The sequence below is a fragment of the Dendropsophus ebraccatus genome, chromosome 4 (assembly GCF_027789765.1).
Source record: "Dendropsophus ebraccatus isolate aDenEbr1 chromosome 4, aDenEbr1.pat, whole genome shotgun sequence".
Taxonomy (NCBI): domain Eukaryota; kingdom Metazoa; phylum Chordata; class Amphibia; order Anura; family Hylidae; genus Dendropsophus; species Dendropsophus ebraccatus.
In genome coordinates, this window is record NC_091457.1 from 76,656,556 (window position 1) to 76,669,638 (window position 13,083).

The 13,083-nt window shown below is 42.8% G+C and overlaps 1 protein-coding gene across 2 annotated transcripts in view; it reads right to left on the bottom strand.

The window, feature by feature from the left end:
- The window catches only part of ANKRD11 (ankyrin repeat domain containing 11), a 218,881-nt gene that overhangs the window by 42,768 nt on the left and 163,030 nt on the right, over window positions 1-13,083 (bottom strand). The gene's annotated exons all lie outside the window — the stretch shown is intronic.

Genomic DNA, 13,083 nt, shown 5'->3' on the forward strand with positions numbered 1-13,083 from the left:
TCTCCATTGTATCTGCTGTTACAAGCCATTACCAAACACTCTAAAGAACAATGTTTTGCTGAAATCTATTAATAGGGGTTGTGCAATTAAAAGAAAGGAAAGCTGCTGAGGCCAAATGTCTCAATGCATGAGCCTTCACTCCAGTCATGAGACAACTTTCTGCTCAGAAAACTACTCATGCCACATTTAAAAAACACCCCCTATTTTACTCCACAACAAAAAAGGTTTGTCATTTTCAACTGTGCACACAAAAAGCCTACAAACACAACCACCACAAAACCTAAGGGGCCATTAACACGTTCCATGCACAGTCCTCAATTAGTGTGTCTGTATTGTAACACAAAGACTAAAGGGAATCTGTCACTATGTTTATTCTGCTTTGAATGAGGGCAGCACAAACTAGTGACAGAAATGCTGAACAGATTGTGTATTACATCATTCTGTTCAGCCGTTCTCCTAATATGTAGGAGAATAGGAGTCTTGCCACACCACTCCCTTCAGCTGCTGATTGGCAGCTATTTATCCATGCTGTGTATAGTCAGCAACTGTCAATCAGCAGCTGGTGGGCAGAGTTTTCTGCTTCTCATTAATATTGAGGACTACTGGCCTAATGCACGTAATGGAGAGGACTACTTATTGTCCATGTTATTCAGGAGAAGATCTCTGAATCAGCTGCACAGAACAATATACGTGATACATCATTCTGTTTAGCTTTTCTGTCACTAGTTTAGGCTACTCTTAGATAGTACAGCAGAAACCTACTGACAGTGTCTTTAAATACTTTCAGAGTTCTGTAGCACATCATCCATAATTACGCACTGCGCACAGAGCAAGTAGATATATCCAGTGGCATCAATGGTACGTAATACCTTTTTAAATGTTCACAATAGAATTTTGCACCAATGGCACTCAAAGAAAACTGGAAGTGGGGCAAACACTGACTGAATCATTAGGAATTTGTTATATTTTGAGTGGTCCATGGTCCCTTTCATCCAGAAAAAGAACCACTCCTCCTCAGTTCGGGTGTGGCTTTGCTGTTTGTCCCATTAAAAGGGGGAACTCCAGGCAGAGGTTAAAAAAAAATGAAACTTCTGCAGAAGCATAAAGCATTACTTACCTATCTATTCGAGTTTTGAAACTACCAAAAATCCATTTGTTTTGGGGGGTTTTGTTCTGTTTTTTGTTTCTGCACTTTCTGGTTGAGCAGTTGTACACAGTACTACAGGTTCCAAAATGCAATGCTTTCCCTCAGCTGTTCATCACAGTCCCCCACCCTGCTAATTCCCCGCCCAAATCTGTTGCAGAACATCTAGGCTGTGTTCACACATTGCAGTTTCATTGTGTTACTGAATTATTTGCAGTACTTTATCATTTCATTGTTGTCCCACCCACACAGCACACTGTATTCTCTACCTGTAACACCACACCGCACGCTGTATTCTCTACCTGTAACACCTCACAGCACACTGTATTCTCTACCTGTAACACCACACAGCACACTGTACACTCACCGGCCACTTTATTAGGTACACCATGCTAGTAACGGGTTGGACCCCCTTTTGCCTTCAGAACTGCCTCAATTCTTCATGGCATAGATTCAACAAGGTGCTGGAAGCATTCCTCAGAGATTTTGGTCCATATTGACATGATGGCATCACACAGTTGCCGCAGATTTGTCGGCTGCACATCCATGATGCGAATCTCCCGTTCCACCACATCCCAAAGATGCTCTATTGGATTGAGATCTGGTGACTGTGGAGGCCATTTGAGTACAGTGAACTCATTGTCATGTTCAAGAAACCAGTCTGAGATGATTCTAGCTTTGTGACATGGCGCATTATCCTGCTGAAAGTAGCCATCAGATGTTGGGTACATTGTGGTCATAAAGGAATGGACATGGTCAGCAACAATACTCAGGTAGGCTGTGGCGTTGCAACGATGCTCAATTGGTACCAAGGAGTGACAAGAAAATATTCCCCACACCATGACACCACCACCACCAGCCTGAACCGTTGATACAAGGCAGGATGGATCCATGCTTTCATGTTGTTGACGCCAAATTCTGACCCTACCATCCGAATGTCGCAGCAGAAATCGAGACTCCTCAGACCAGGCAACGTTTTTCCAATCTTCTACTGTCCAATTTCGATGAGTTTGTGCAAATTAAAGCCTCAGTTTCCTGTTCTTAGCTGAAAGGAGTGGCACCCGGTGTGGTCTTCTGCTGCTGTAGCCCATCTGCCTCAAAGTTGGACTTACTGTGCGTTCAGAGATGCTCTTCTGCCTACCTTGGTTGTAACGGTTGGCTATTTGAGTCACTGTTGCCTTTCTATCAGCTCGAACCAGTCTGCCCATTCCCCTCTGACCTCTGGCATCAACAAGGCATTTCCGCCCACAGAACTGCAGCTCACTGGATGTTTTTTCTTTTTCGGACCATTCTCTGTAAACCCTAGAGATGGTTGTGCGTGAAAATCCCAGTAGATCAGCAGTTTCTGAAATACTCAGACCAGCCCTTCTGGCACCAACAACCATGCCACTTTCAAAGGCACTCAAATCACCTTTCTTCCCCATACTGATGCTCGGTTTGAACTGCAGGAGATTGTCTTGACCATGTCTACATGCCTAAATGCACTGAGTTGCCGCCATGTGATTGGCTGATTAGAAATTAAGTGTTAACGTGCAGTTGGACAGGTGTACCTAATAAAGTGGCCGGTGGGTGTATTCTCTTCCTGTAACGCTGGTATTGGAATTAAGAACTTTTTTTTCCTTTTCATTTCCACGCACATATTATGATAAAGCATCTTTTATCTTTAAAGTTGAGCCCAGAATAAGGCTCTGATCCTCTTTGCCGTTTAGCATCATTTACTTGTGTTACTGCATCATTTTTGTGAATACGCTGCAGTACTGCAATGGCATTCCAACATGTGTGAACACAGCCCTAATTTCACTGCTCACTTTTGCACAATGAGCTAAATCAGTGCAACACCTGCTTCTGGCCAGTCAGAGATGGTGAATCACTCAGGGGATTGGGGGATACAGCCAAGCCTCCTGGGACATCACACCCTGCCCCTCTGTCTGCATCATCAGCCTGATCTCAGCAAAACACACACAATGTGAGACAGAGGCATGGAATATTTGTCTCCTAAGGGGGGAGAGCAGAAGGAGCAGGAGACAATGTGGATTGGCACAGAGACCATTTTTCTTCACTTCCTGGATTTCTATCAGCTTCCAGTGTGGCAGAACTGCACAGGTATGGTAATGCATTGTATAGACACATCTATATAACTTTTAATGTACTTTTATTGGAAAACAAGTTTTCCTTATCCGGAATTCCCCTTTAAAGTGAATGAAGCTGAACTACAATACCACACATACAACCTGGCAATAGAGGTGATGCCGTAAAAATAGCAGTGTTTAAAAATTTAGACAACTCCTTTATGGCAATAACGTTTCTGTACTAGAATGAAGGGGCATATGCACTGCAATATTTATAGATCTGAGACACATTATTGCTGAACAGCATAAGTGAGCACTGCTTTACTAAAACACTGTTGCCCTATAAGCAAATCAAAGCAACTGCTGCCAACTCCAGCAGACAGTAGCATAGAAAGTACAAGCTAAAAAAATGTTCTTGACATAAAAAGTTAAAACTAAAGTCAATCTGTCTGCTGATAAATAATGTTCCAAAACGGTTTTCTTGAGAGAGAGAAACTAACTTAACAGTATCAGCACAGTACCTTTCATATATTTGTCCATGCTTCTATACCGCAGCTCCTGAAATCTTAAGGGCTTTCACACCTCCACATTCCCCTCCCATCACTCATCCTGCTTGGGATTCAGCTTCCAGCCGACTGTCAAACAGGGTCAGGGATGGAAAAGGGAGCAAGGTTCTGTAACAGCCTTTGGCATTTCAGGATCTTAGACTGCCTCTGACACGTTGCATCAGTATATAAAAGAATTTTTCATGTTATGGAAGCACAGACATATTAAAGGCAACATGTGTCAGAAAACTACCAAAAGTGCATAAAACCCCCCACAAAAAAAAACCCTTTGAATAGGGATGGTCCGAACCTGCCGAGGTTCGGGTTCGTATGAACCCGAACGCTCGGCAGCAGATTCCCGATGTCTGCCCGCTCCGTGGAGCAGGCGGATACAGCGGGAGGAACGCCTGGAAAACTGGGATACAGCCTATGGCTATATCCCAGTTTTCCAGGCGGTCCTCCCGCTGGATCCGCCCACTCCACGGAGCGGGCAGACAGCGGAAATCATTACCAAGGGTTCGGGTTCGTACGAACCCGAACCGAACTCTGTTCGTATCATCCCTACCTTTGAATATGCCTCTTCTCTCATAATCCATGTCAAGTTCTCTGCTCCCATTAACACTTCATATAGTGTTCTGACTAGAGAGCAGCACATTTACAGTATTAGTGAAGCACTTTCAGCCGGCTGCCTTTGAATTCTGTGCTGCTCCGTTCTGGCTGCCTGGAAAAGCTGGACCCAGTCCTGGGAAACTTAGAAAAATTCAACTGTTAAACTTTGCTTTAATCAAATTCCAGCAGCCTGGTCCTCACAGTCAATGACCGGCCACAATGTTCGTGGGTCCATTTGCCATTAACCCCTTCAATGCCAAGGCATTTAACTGTTAGTGACAGGAGCTGCTCTTCCTCTGACTGCTGGAGGTCTCTTGCTTACCTCTGTGCAAGCTCCTCTGCCATCTTCTAATAGCGTCTGCCACAGGCAGACTTTATGAAGATCGTAGTTAATGTAATACATTTCATAGCACTAATCAGTGTTGATCTATGTATGCAAGGGGTAAATGTACCTCATTAACCCCTTGCCTCTGCAGCCTGCTTTGGCCTTAAAGGAGAAGTCCGGCAAAAATTTTTATTAAAGTATTGTATTGCTCCCAAAAGTTATACAAATCACCAATATGCACTTATAATGGGAAATGCTTATAAAGTGCTTTCCCCCTGCACTTACTCCTGCCTCAAGGCTTCACTTCCTGGATAAAATGGTGATGTCACGACCCGACTCCCAGAGCTGTGCGGGCTGTGGCTGCTAGAGAGGATGATGGCAGGGGGACCCTGAGGGACACAGGGCACTGGAGGGAAACTGAGCATCCCCCTGCCATCATCCTCTCCAGCAGACACCGCCTGCACAGCTCTGGGAGTTGGGTCGTGACATCACCATTTTATCCAGGAAGTGAAGCCTTGATGCAGGAGTAAGTGCAGGGGTAAAGCACTTTATAAGCATTTTCCATTATAAGGGCATATTGGTGATTTGTATAACTTATGCTGCGTTTACACGAAACTATTATCGTGCGAATTCGCACGATAACGATCGAATTCGAACAATGAACGTACGTGTAAACGCTGCAGATCGTTCTGTGTAAACAGTCGTTCGCCGATTTAACCAATGTGAGATAGGCTTAAGCGATCGCAAAATGATCGCAGAGCGAATTTCCGTACGATATATCTTACAGTCTAAACGCTGACCGTTGTGGGGGAAAAAAACCGTTACTCCGACATAGTTAATCGTACGATCGGGCCAATTATCGTTTCGTGTAAACGCAGCATAATGGGAGACAATACAATACTTCAAAAAATTGCCGGACTTCTCCTTTAATGCCCAAGGCCTATTTTTCAAATTGACCTCCCATCCTTTAAGTATTAACTTTAAGAATGACTACAATAGATAAAAGCATCACAAAGCGACTCTGTACCCACAATCTGACCCCCGCAAACCACTTGTACCTTCGGATAGCTGCTTTTAATACAAGATCTGTCCTGCGGTCCGTTCGGCAGGTGATGCAGTTATTGTCATAAAAATTTACTTTTGAAATTGCAGCCCCGTGCCCTACGGGCGTATCTGTGCCCCAACTTTGCACCACCCCTCCATCCCTACTCCCCACCCTCCTCATCATCAGGAATGCTCCAGGGAGATTGCCTCCTATTCACCACCTGTGTTACCACACCACATGGGCTGGATCATTAAGACACCTGTGCAATGTTCAAACAGCAGTAAATGTTCCAGTGGCATTCCTAATGATGAAGAGGGTGGGGAGGAGGGACGTGCAAAGTTAGGGCACAGATACGCCCATAGGGCAAAGGGCTGCAATTTTAAAAGTAAATTTTTATGACAAAGACTGCATCGCCTGCCGAACGGACCGCAGGACAGCAGGCAGCTATCCAAAGTGGTTTGGGGGGGTCAGATTGTTGGTACAGAGTCGCTTTAAACAGTTTTTTTTAGTTACACATTACTTTTTATGTTTGTTTGTGGTACACTTTTCTTGATATACCCTGTAGGTTTTTGTAAAAAATAAATATATGCATGAAAGTTAGAATTTTTTTTTCATTCTTTTCTAAGAAAGATAACCATGCCACAAACTATTAATGCACATCTACAACATGTCTGACCAAATGATGTCAACATAAGGTAACGTCCTTTTACTTTTTAGAAAATTTTTCCAGAACATTGAAAAATTGATGCTAAATTTCAAATTGATTTTTTTTTTTTTTTTTTTTTTTTTTTAGGGACCAGTTCAGTTCTGAAGTGGATTTGTGAGGCCTGTATGTTAGTTAGCCCCACAAATCCCTAAAACTAACATCTCATGAGTTTATTAACCTTTAGGTGTTTCACAGAAATTTAAGCACCTCAAAGGGGGAATTAAAATTTAGCATTTTTAAATTTTAATTCATATTATCATTAATATTTTTTCTCTAACACAGCAAATACTAAGAAAAGCAACTCAATATTTATTAATCTTATTCCAATGTTTCCAGAAATACCCCATATGTGGGCATAGTGCATTACCTGACTTACCACAGGCCTCAAACAAGACAGAGGCCTGGTGAATTCTGGCGCCTCCTTTTCTTTAGGTGTTTATTTTTATCGATTAAATTAAGTGTCAGAGGTGGTACAAAAAAAAAAAAAAAATAGCAGCTGTTTTTCATTATTCTTCTTTATGCTGTTTACTATGTTACATATAACATGTTTGTACGATTACAGTGATATCCATTTCATATAGTGTTTGTTATAGTTTATGACATTTATACTATAAAAACTTTTCTCGCCATATTGTGAGAGCTGTAATATTTTTATTTTTTCCCCAACTGAGTCACGCAAGGGCTTTTATTTGCAGCATAAGTTGATGTTTTCAGTGGTACCCTTTTTGGGCACCTTTTATTTTAAGGGGGTGGTATTAAAATTTGTTTGGTCAGTATTTTATTTATTTTCTTTATGGTGTTAATTGTGCCGATTAATGTAACGGGTTGATAGCCAAAGTCATTAGGGACATGGTGACACCAAATATATGTATTTTATTTATATTGGGAAATAGATGTATATCTATTTGGCTATTTGTAGGTTTTGTTTACCTTTTTGTCCCATTATTTTGTCCAACTATATATAATTACAGTGCGTGATCTGTGCTGTAATTATATATAGGTTATATAATTATATCAACTGTCAGACACTGACAACTGGCATACTCAGGCTGAAAACTAATCCAACAAACCAGAAGCACAGACTGGCTTTGGGGTTACCTTGGCTAACTCTGTCCTTAATGTAGCGTTTTCTCTCAGAAAAGATTGTGTGTTTTTCTTCAGTGTGCTATGGCTGCAGCAGGCTGCAGTGCAACGTCATGGCTCATGGATTCCTGACAATGCTACCGATCCTGTTATGGTCCCACTCAGAAATGCCCACTTAGCCAACCTGTGACTGAGGCAGGACAAAGTTGCAGTCAATGACTGGTTAAGGGGCTGCGATGATTCAGGAGCAGAGACACTGCCAGAGTTGATAAATCTGGGCCTATATCTGACATCTGTATCACTTGTAGGTGAGGAATTCAACAGTATCCAAGTGTAGTAGTTCTTCAAATCTTTATTGCAAGATCAAGGATACAATACGACATTTGCCTTTTTCCCTCTATATCACTTGTATCTGACACTTGTATCAGTTTTTATCTGTATAGGGTGAATATGAGTTTTTCATGACGTGGGGGCTGGATGCTGGCCACATCCACTGCGCGTGTGTGCACGCGCACACACACACACACACACACACACACACACACACACACACACACACAGAGACGAGAATCTGCTTTATATCCTTGCCTTAGTTACTCAGAAGTCGCCCCAGGATCATGTAGGACATTGGGGAAAAAAGTGCTAAGCCAGTTGTACTTTACACCAGTTTGATAACTAACTCCCCAGGTGTCAGATTGGCTACTTTTGAACGAGTTGGGGTCAGCAGTCGGAGGGGAATGTAGGAAGAGGAGCTCTGAGCAACACTAATAAGCCTGATCCCACCCCATCTATATTGTATTGACACCTTTCACTACAATCCTGTCTGAGAAACTGCTGCAAAGTTGTCTACAAAACAGGAATTGTAAGTTTATTATCTGGCTTGGTGGCCACATAAAAAAAAATGCAAGATTTTAGGATCTCAAGAGGCCGTAAAATGGAAAATAGGAAAAAAAAAATTAAACATGACACCCCTGCCCCATGTATGATGTCCCTGTAAAGTCTTCATGAAATACTGCATTTGTGCTGGCATTTAGCTCTAAAACAAAGGACTATCCTGACCCTGTGTTATGCCTCACAAATGTCTCATGGGATTTATTTTATGTTGATTTATTGACCAGTCTACGTAACCTTAGTTTATACAAATGCCTCAGTGCCTCTAGTTTATTGACAAAGGAGTAGATCATAATTGAGCTGTGTGTTATTTGTTGTGCAGCACCATTTCCCTGACCGCAATCATGTAGTTGAAAAGGAGAAGTGAAAGCAGGAAGGAGCAGGGCCAGATGCAGCAGCAGTGAGAGCAGGATTTCCATGATGCAATATCAACAGGATGAGAATCCACTTTCAAACAAACAAGGGGGGTGGGGGGGGAGCTTGGGGACTTTTACCAGAGACTAGTGAGTGTGGCTTCCACCATATGAAATCCAGTCACAGAGCTCACCAGAAAGTTTGTTAGAAAATAAACTTTTCAAATGTTTGTAGTAGGGATGGTCCGAACAGAGTTCGTACGAACCCGAACTCTAGGCAATGATTCCCGTAGTCTGCCCGCTCCGTGCAGCGGGCGGACCGACTGGAAAACTGGAATACAGCCATAGCCATAGGCTGTATCCCAGTTTTCCAGGCGGCCCTCCCGCTTTATCCACCAGCTCCATGGAGCGGGCAGACACCGGGAATCTGATGCCGAGCATTCGGGTTCATACGAACCCGAACCTCGGAGGGTTCAGGCCATCCCTAGTTTGTAGCATCTATATCACATGTGCCATTTCCAAATAAACTGTAATAGATGAAGTTCCAGTGATAAACGTTTACAGGAAGAATGAAAACATCAGCTGCACAAGTCTGCAGCAGACAACCCCCAATATGCAAAATGAGGAAAAGGTCCAGCATTATGGAATTAAATGTTTAATAACTATTCACTGCACTAAAATTTCTATTCAAAGCAAAAAAAAAAAAAAAAAAAAAACCTAAAATTTCAACAAGTTTCGGGCTATGACTGCTATCCCGCCTTCATGCCATAAGAAAGGGACTGTCATAGCCTGAAAAGTGTTCACGTATACTGAAAAAAAAAATGACAAAAATTTTACGGATTTAGAGCTCTGTTGGAAGCAGAAAGCACAGCACAGCTAGGACAAGCACACGTGCCACAGACCTCTACAAAATCCTATGCAGAAATATTAAAAGTAGGGCTTGTTGCACAGGTCTGCCACCTGTCACACTTAAAATTTATGGTCAATTTCAGACATTTATGCACCTCCTATTACTCCACTTAAAGCACAAACTGGTGTAAATGTGACAAGACTTCTCCATTTGCAGCCAGTGAATGTAGGCATATGTACCCATCTTTGTGTCACAGCTCTGTATATTCTGTTATAGATGTTCTTAGAGTCTGGATGGAACTAGAATGTTTTCATTCACAGTCAGCAAGCAGATATCTAAACCTACACTACAGTCATAGCCAAAAGTTTTGAGAATGATACAAATATTAATTTTTACAAAGTCTACTGCTTCAGTTTTTAAAATGGCAATTTGCATATACCCCAGAATGTTATAAAGAGTGATCAGCTTAACAGCAATTACTTGCAAAGTCAATATTTGCCTAGAAAATGAATTTATCCCCCAAAACACATTTCAACATCATTGCAGCCCTGCTTTAAAAGGACCAGCTAACATTGTTTCAGTCATTGCTCCATTAACACAGGTGTGGGTGTTGATGAGGACAGGGCTGGAGATCAATCTGTCATGATTAAGAATGACACCACTGGACACTTTAAAAAGGAGGCTGGTGCTTGGCATCATTGTTTCTCTTCTGTTAACGATGGTTATCTCTAAAGAAACACGTGCAGTCATCATTGCACTGCACAATGGCCTAACAGGGAATAGTATCACAGCTAGAAAGATTGCACCTCAGTCAACAATCTATCGCATCATCAAGAACTTCAAGGAGAGAGGTTCCATTGTTACCAAAAAAGGCTCCAGGGCGACCAAGACCGACCAGCAAGCACCAGGACCGTCTCTTAAAAGTGTTTCAGCTGCAGGATCGGGCTACCAGCAGTGCAGAGCTTGCTCAGGAATGGCAGCAGGAAGGTGTGAGTGCATCTGCACGCACTGTGAGGCGGAGACTCTTGGAGCAAGGCCTGGTCTTAAGGAGGCGAGCAAAGAAGCCAGCTCTCTCCAGAAAAAACACCAGGGACAGACTGATATTCTGCAAAAGGTACAGGGAGTGGACTGCTGAGGACTAGGGTAAAGTTATTTTCTCTGATGAATCCCCTTTCCAATTGTTTGGGACATCTGGAAAACCGCTTATTCGGAGAAGACGAGGTGAGCGCTACCACCAGTCTTGTCTCATGCCAACTGTAAAGCATCCTGAAACCATTCATGTGTGGGGTTGCTTCTCAGCCAAGGGAATCAGCTCTCAGTCTTGCCTAAAAACACAGCCATGAATAAAGAATGGTACCAGAATGTCCTCCAAGAGTAACCTCTCCCAACCGTCCAAGAGCAGTTTGGCGATCAACAATGCCTTTTCCAGCATGATGGAGCACCTTGCCATAAAGTAAAGGTGATAACTAAATGGCTCAGGGAACAAAACAGATTTTGGGTCCATGACCTGGAAACTCCCCAGATCTTAATCCCATTGAGAACTTGTGGTCAATCATCAAGAGACGGGTGGACAAACAAAAACCAACAAATTCTGACAAAATGCAAGCATTGATTGTGAAAGAATGGACTGCTATCGGTCAAGATTTGGTCCAGAAGTTGATTGAGAGCATGCCAAAGAGAATCGCAGAGGTCCTGAATAAGTAGGGTCAACACTGCAAATATTGACTTGCTGCATTAACTTATTCTTATTAAAACCAGAGGGCAGCAGATCATGTGAAAATATAATATTTGTGTCATTCTCAAAACTTTTGGCCATGACTGTACACCCCCCACTTCTGGTAAACAGATGCCCTTTATGCAGCACAGCTACACCATGCATGCATCAGCTTTGCTACATCATCAGCTAGTATTGAATACATACTGGGGTGATGTGATGCAAAATCAGTGAAAAAAAAATTAATAAAATAATCAGTCCTGTGCAATAGTAATGACAGCAGTGGGCAAGAAAGAAAGCTAAGGGGGCGAGTATGCAAATGGATCAATCAGGAAAATGCATGATGAAAATGTAGTTTCCCCATCTTGGATATAGATTGCCTTTTAGAAAAACTTTTAACTCAGGAATGGCAGAAGCTAGAAAGACCGGAGACGGCTCAAAATACCCAGGGGGACTTTGTTAGTAAGACCAGCTAGCATTCCATTTTAATCACTCTTAGGTGGATAAGCCCTTTAAGACCCTATTACAAGGGCTGATATTGAGAAGGAAGCATGCGGGGGGACTGCCCATAGGAGAGAGGCGGTCTGCTGTCGCAGCTCCTATTACACAGGGCAACACACAGCAGATTGTTGTGCGATCGTGCCCTGTAAAGAAGCCCTATTACACCAAATGATAATCGCTTTGTGTAATAGGACCTTTACAAATACTGCCATTTTATGCTGACCAAAAATATTGTACGGTGCTTTTCAGTGACTTGACTAAAGCAACTCGTTTAAAGCTTACAGCTGAATGGGAAATGGATCAATACTGTACCCAGACGACATTGCATCCCCCACACTGCTGCTGCTCTGGTCTGCACAGGTCCATTAGTCTGATTCAATTAAAATGCCTTCCTAAAGATAGAAACTGCTGTAATCGACATGATAGAATATGGCAGTGAGCAGACTGTCTGAGGCACAGGCTTAATATTGCCCTCATGGCAGCGTCTATTCAAGCACAGGCCATTATTGGAGGAATGTGGAATCAACCTTTTAGATTGCATATATCTGCACTAAAACACACACTGACAAAAAGCAAAGGGATTAATGCACAATATTCACTTGATTGATTTACTCTTCGCAATTAAAGAAACATTATTGTATAGGAGGACACAGGGGGAATTATGTTTTGGGCACTGTTACTCTGTAGTGGCAGAATTACATCATAGGGGTACAAGGGGAATTATTGTTGTATGAGGGTATTTTCAATTCTGCAGGGTCTTACACCACTCAAAATCAATAAATAGAGCGCTGGGCTTTGTATTAAGTTCCCAGCGCTCAGCCTGCCAGTCAAGCATGAGTAGCTGGAAAGAGGGAGAGACAATGTGAATATATGCCGCTGCGGCTACGCCCCAATGTCTAGTTACCGGGACAGAGGATTAAAGATCGATATTTTGAAATTGCTGCCTCGCCATAGTGTTCAGGGCACACTGAAAAGGTTTGCCCGGCAACTGCAAGTCACTTTATCAGGGAGGCGATTGGTTCCCCTTAAAGTGACACTGTCACCTCCTTTTGTGCATTCTGACATCTCTATATAGGTGTAAAGGGTAAATTTAGCTGTTTCCATACTTTATTTTATATAATACGTCATGGTGCTTGTTCAAGTAAACACGCCCACAACGCCACAGTTGGCCCCGCCCCCTCGCCGGCCATTGGAACAGGCTGGCCGAAAGGTCTAGACCCACCCCCTTTACGTCAGCCATCCAATGGG